Source organism: Apis dorsata, unplaced genomic scaffold (assembly GCF_000469605.1).
Source record: "Apis dorsata unplaced genomic scaffold, Apis dorsata 1.3 scaffold_347, whole genome shotgun sequence".
Taxonomy (NCBI): domain Eukaryota; kingdom Metazoa; phylum Arthropoda; class Insecta; order Hymenoptera; family Apidae; genus Apis; species Apis dorsata.
In genome coordinates, this window is record NW_006263614.1 from 23,346 (window position 1) to 30,148 (window position 6,803).

General features: G+C 35.9%; 1 protein-coding gene across 6 annotated transcripts in view; it reads right to left on the reverse strand.

Annotated features, from left to right (window-relative positions):
• LOC102677757 (RNA-binding protein Musashi homolog Rbp6-like) overlaps window positions 1-6,803 on the reverse strand; it is a 159,305-nt gene that overhangs the window by 16,919 nt on the left and 135,583 nt on the right. The window lies entirely within an intron of this gene.

Consider the following 6,803-nt stretch of genomic DNA (forward strand, 5'->3'; position numbering starts at 1 on the left):
AATGATTGCTCGCATCATTCTGATAAAGATTATTTATTCTACACAATATTTCCAATATTCAGTTATTACATCTTAATCATGTATTAATTATTCGATAATCATCATGGCTTCTACTTCCTATGGATATATTTATATTAATTTCTCATATACTATATATTATATATTTATATATATATATATATTTTTTTATTTTTATTAATAAATCGTGTTACTAACCATGATGGTTTTTTTTCGTGTTATTTTTTTTGTTCTATCATATTAAAGATACGATTGAATAATCAAGCATTGTCTACCATGTCGAATTATAGAAATTCTATTGTACTACGAAATAATATGTACGTATGATATCTTGATCATATGTAGATAATTGCTAGTTGCAGTCTCGTGCTGTTACTATTTCTAGCAAAAAGTTCTAATCCAAACGCGAAATACAAAATTCATTGAAAATATTGATTGTAATCTTTAAAATACGTAATATATGTATACATGTAAAACACGTTTCTCTGTTAAATCAATGTGATATAAAGTAAATACGAAAAGAAGAAAAAAAAAAATAAAATAAAATAAAATAAAACATTTGTTACTTTTATAAAAAAATAAACATCTTTTTTTTTAAATATTTATAATTATTTAATATTTCGTGAAATTTTCTCACGTATAATTATTTTATATATACAACTGCTATTTTGCTTTTTCATAATTAAACAAAAAATGTTATTTATTATTTAACTTATTTTCTTCGTATCTGCTTAATATCATATCGACTTAACATTTTCGTGAATTTTATATTTTATTTTACTACTATTTAAAAACTTGATATTTTCAAAGAATTTCGTGTTACTTCGTTCGAGCGAAAACTTTTTGTCAAAATTAATAAATAATCGAAAAATTGTGAATATGCCGATGCTGTTTCAGTACATTGTGTTGTTAAAAGAAAGACGATCTTTATTGCAAGGATAATAATAAGACGAAAACGGGAGATGAAAAATAAAATTGAGGAAAGGAAAAAGAAAGGAGACGAAGATCGGCAATGAGATTTCTCAAGCGATTACCAATGAATTTTCAGTTCCTCTCAAATCCCATAATGCGTTGGAAATAATCCCTGCGAACGAACGATTCATTGGTAATTACGATTACACTGTAAGTTCGCAGAGAAAAGGTTAAATGACGATTAATAATAACGATGATACGCAATATAGCAACAGTGATCGCAATCGTACTTGCAGGGATGACGATGCCGGTGGGTAAAAAATAATGATAACAATGATGAAATAGCGATAATGGCGGTAATAATAATAACAATGATGATGACAATATTAATATTCATAATAATTAGTTAATGATAAGTCAATAATAATAATAATAATAATAATAATAATAAGGATAATGCGGAATATAATTTTTCTGTAAAAGGGAAGAGGTGTATTTATCGGATGAAGGTGAATTTGGAAAAGGAACATGTCTTCGTCTCTTTTCGTTCTATCTTTCAATTATCGCTCCATTCGTCGCTTTAGTCGAAAAAAAGTGGCGAAAACCGTTTGTTCCGTTTGACCAGAACGGCAGTACGAGGCTTTATCTTTTATTTTTCGAGGAACGGTCGTTTCGAAAGAAAAAGACACTATTAATAGGAATGAGTTCGTTAAAAAAAGAAAAAAATTCGCGATTAAATTTCGCGTTAAAATCAACCGATCCTCTGAAAAATTCATCTTTAATCCATTTAATGCTGCTCTGTCGACCGAAAATAAATTAATCTCGTCGTGAATTCGATGTAGAGATCAGCCATGGTGTACGGAACAAAAAATAAAAGAAAAAAAAAAAAAAATAGAAACAATTGGATTAAAAAAAGGAAATATAAGGATAATGTAAAATTACCAGCAATATAATTATACATTCAATCGTTGTATCTTACGCAAATATACATTTAAATCGATAATATTACATTTGGGGGAGAAAAAAAAAAGCAGAATGAAACAATATACTGCGCGCGCACGCGTGCAAAAATGCAATAGAAAAAAAAAAAAGAGTTGAAAGAAATTTAAAGAACGAACGGTAAAAGGAAAAGAAATGGGGATAAAGAAATGTCCGATCGAATATTGATTTCGATGAGACACGGTCGCGATTTAATTGTCTGCAAGAAGGCAGAGCAGCGAGAAATATTATTCTTAAAACATGTACAATGAAACGACGAGGGCGGTGAAGGAACAACGGGATCCGGATTCTAAAGATAAATTTCAACCAGCATGCTTCTCACCTACTGATCATTCGCAACTAATGGATGGTTAGCGATCATTAAAATACTAACTACGCTAAGAATTACTCTCGACATTCGCAATAAGTACTTTTTACGTGTGTACGTGTGTTTATGTATGAGCGTGTGCGTGTAGCGTATATAAAATACATAATCACCGGCAGATGAAAAGGGTAGGGAGAAGAGGAGATAGAGAATTGGAAAAATTCAGGAAAAATAAGGATAAGGATACGTTCGTAGAGTAAGAACAAAAAAAAAAAGATCGTGGTCTCGTATCGGTAAAGTAGAGTAGGAAGAGATCCAATGTCGTCGCGTTCTCGTTCAAAACGATCTACATTTTTCATACGAGATCGCGCGAGAGTGGAATCCTACCTTCCTTTCTATCGACATTTTTGTGACATATTTCAAGTGAAAGGAAAGGAAAAGAAAAGTGAAATAAGAAGAAGAAAAATTACACGAGAGGGAAAAATGGACGAGGGGAAGAAACGAAATAAAAATGGATCGATATTTTCAGAATGTTTTGATCGACTTTACTGAGAGGTGAAGGAGAGTGGAAAAAAAAAAAGGAAAAGGAAAAGCGAAAGACGAAGAAGTGGATATGAAAGAGAAATGGATGAAGGGAAGAAACAAGGAAATGATGGACCGATGTTTTGCAATATATGATTAACCGCAAAGGGAAATGGAGGATAGAAGAGAGAAAGAAGGTGGAAAAAGAAGAGGAAAAGAAAAAGTGGAAGCTGCGGGTTACAGGGTACACCGATATCGGGTTGTCTTCGAGGTCAGCATTAAGTACGCACCCATGTTCTATCTTGATACTGCGTACCGTCCCGTAATACGCAGACCGTGGAAAATAGAATTCGGTTGCACCGTGGTCTCTAATCAAATCATTGCCTCTTGCTTGGTTTCGCTAGAGTATATGCGCGCGCACGCGCGCGCGCATGCGTGCGCGTGCTTATTTCGCGATTTATCTCTTTTAAGGCGTGCTTCGTTTTTCTCACACTCTCTTTTGCACACACTCGCTTGCTCTTTTGCATCCTCTTTCTCTCTCTTTCTCTCACGCTCTTTCGCTCTTTCTCTCTCGCTCTCTCAAATTTCTTTTTTTTTTTCTTCTTAATCATCTAAGTACCTTCTTATAAGTCATAAATATCACTCGCGAGCTTTGTCGTCGTCGTTAATTATTACGGTACATATTAAGTATATGTTTAAAGTTATATCACTAAAGAATATTACTTGTCGTTTGCAAGAGGATAAACACCTCGAATTTCTTCCGCTCCATTTTCACGCTTTCCTTTCTACACAACCGGTTCTTGCTCTCTATCCTCATTTGGAGCGGAATTCTCTTTCCCTTAATTATTTTTTCTTTACGCGTACAGATTATCGTCTCTTTTTCTCGTTTTCTTTTTCTCTTTTTTTTTTGTCTTTTTTTTTTTTTCTTTTTAATTCTTTTCTCGCATAATCGCGCTTACCGTATCTCCTTAAACTTAAACAGTACACAGCTTAAAGTTTCAGTAAATCGCTTATTGCTCGACGTTTCTCACATTTGTTTCGGGACACCGTGTTCCTTTCGTCAATGACGGTTCTCTCCCTCTCTTTTTTCTTTATTGTATCGAATCGCTGCGTCTGTACGCACAAGATCGTCGATCTTCCGCTCGACCGTTCGAAATTTTCGTCGATCGTACGTTTCATAAATAAATAAAACAATCATCGATTTGCGTCTTTCTTAGATCTGAAATTTTTTCATATCTATCGCGATCGATTCTTTACGTCTCGCGTCGTTCGAGATCCAACCAATGTTATTGCCTCATTTGAAAAAAAAGGAAATCGAAAGAAGAAATTGGAATTCTGGTGGAGGTAATATAGGAAAGAAGAGGAAAAATATCCACGAGAGACATTGGAGGGGAGAACTAAGGATCGATGGCGAAGACATTTGTTACATCCCTGACAAAATGTTGGAAGCACGCGAATCGATCGAAAGAGGCGGAAGATCGAACCGAGCGGAGGCAGATCGGAATTTCGATCGATATTCGGCATCTCGAAAAATCCAGGGAACACGGTGCCCACGGATACGTATAAATTAAGTATCGACTCGTTTTTATTACGAACGCCTTAAAAGTCTATCTTAAATCTGTTTCAAACTTACGAACTAAAATCGCTTAATATAACACGCTGAGCTAATCTCAATCTTGGGTTCCTGTTTACCGCGTTGTCGCGTTATTATCCGCGACCTCTAATATAACCTAGAAACGAGTATCCCTTAGAAATGTATTTGTCTCTCTCTCTCTCTCTCTTTCTTTTTCTCATTCTCATTCTCATTCTCTCTCACACACACGCATACATACACACACACTCTCTCTCTCTTTCTCTCTTTCTACGTCGCGATCGTGTTTTGCTCGTGTTATTCGCGCGCAATTGGAGAAATATTGTCTTCCGTTACTCGAAGAAAAATATATGTATACCTATGCGCTATTCTTATTTAGACGCGTCCCGTCTACGTGTGTTACGTGGTTATATCTGTGTCGATATATACTTGCACGCCGTTATATCTGCTTCTCCCTATGTGAGTACGCGTGGTTGACCGTGCCTGTTTGCGACCGTATGACCGAACGCGAACAGCCGTTTGTTTCGAACGAAAGCGCGCGAGAACGCATCAACGATCGGGAATATGTAGTGGAAAAGGAAGGAGAAGGAAGGAAAAAAATTTAAAACCGAGAAAGTATGAGAAGAGGGAGAAAGAGAGAGAGAAAGAAAAGGAAAATAGAGAGACGAACAAACTTCGTTTTTTTGGCACTTTGTTGACCGAGGCGGAGAAGGAGTATGTCGTGAGACAAATAGGAGAACTGCCTCTCGTTCTTGGAGGAGCGGAAGGAGGATGGTTGTGTGTGTGTGTGTGTGTACCGTGATCGCGTTACGTTCCCGCGTGCTTGCGTTTTTTTGGGAGTTTGCCAAATATGGCTCGATGAAAGTCAAAGAATGAGATATATATATGTATATATATATATATATATATATATAGGATGAAAGAAATTTTCGTTAGAAAAAGGAAAAAGCAAGAGCGAACGGATCCTCGTTTAATCGATTTGCGAGGTCGTTCACGGCGTAACACATCCAATTTCTTTGCCCTCTATCTCATCTCTGTTTCTCATTCTATCCTCCCCTGTTTTATTGCTTCATGGTCGAGATCCTTGAGAGTGAGACGACGGTCACGAATCGACCGTCGATATCGCTTAATTAATTAAGTAATTAATTACTGTACGGGGTGGGCGCGGTCGAACATACGCCGCGCTTATCGTGTTGGTGGAGGTTGGTGTGCTAATCTAACTAGGAACCGAATGCGGTGAAAAACGCGAAGCACGTGAAACGATAGAAATGGACGAAATAAAAAAGATATATATATATATAAAAAAAAAGGAATAAAAGTAAGAAGGAAACGAAAAAAAAAAAAAAAAAAAAAAAAAAAAAAAAAAATAAAAAAAAAAAAGAAAAAAAGAAAAAAGGAAACGAAAAAAAAAAAAAAAAAAAAAAAAAAAAATAAAAAAAAAAAAGAAAAAAAGAAAAAAGGAAACGAAAAAAAAAAAAAAAAAAAAAAAAAAAAATAAAAAAAAAAAAGAAAAAAAGAAAAAAGGAAACGAAAAAAAAAAAAAAAAAAAAAAAAAAAAAAAAGAAAGAAAATTCGTAAACGAAAGATGAACGAATCGTGTATATCGCAATAAAAATATGCGATCATCATTACGCGCGACTTTCTCTCTTTCACACATGCACACATGCGTATATAATATTCTCCTAACTTTATTCTCGCACTCAGGCTAATAAATTAATCGACAAGCGATATAATGACAAGTGGCAAACGTAAGAAGAATGACTTCGAATTCAGGGCACTTCCCTCCATGCCCTGGTGTTCAGACTCTGATAACGCTTCCGAGTTCCCTCTCAAACTGTGTGACCGCTCTCTTCTCCTTTTTCCTTCACACCCCACCGCTTTCGACGTCTCATCCTTCTTCGATACCAACCACATCCTCGGAGAGTTAGACGTCGTCTACTCTCGCGTCTAAAGCGGGGAACAAACGAGGGGGCGAGGTATAGGGGGATAGACGATGGTGAAAAAAACCAAAAAACGAAAAAAAAAAAAAAAAAAAGAAAAAGAAGAAAAACACAAAAAAAAATCGATCGTGCGCATCATGATCATCAAGACATCCGCCCGTTTATACAATGCACAGGAAGACAGTCGCGAAGTAGGAGGAGGGGCAGAGGAAAGGAAGGGAACCGAGAAAATCGTCCATCGATTGACGAGATGAACGAGGAAGAGACAGCGGACACTTGGTCGGCGCTAAGATCGAAATAGTCGCACAATATAATACACATTCCTGTCGAAGTCGCGTGGTAATAAGTCTCAGAGGTAAGAAAAGCCGACCGCNTTCTCACATATATTCTCTTTCTTTCTCTCGTTCGTTCTTTCTCTATCGTTCGTTCATTCGTTCGTTTATTCGTTCTTCCAGTCTCTCCGTCTTTCTCTTTTAATCGTTCTGTCTCAATCTCTCTCTCTCTCTCTCTCTCTCTC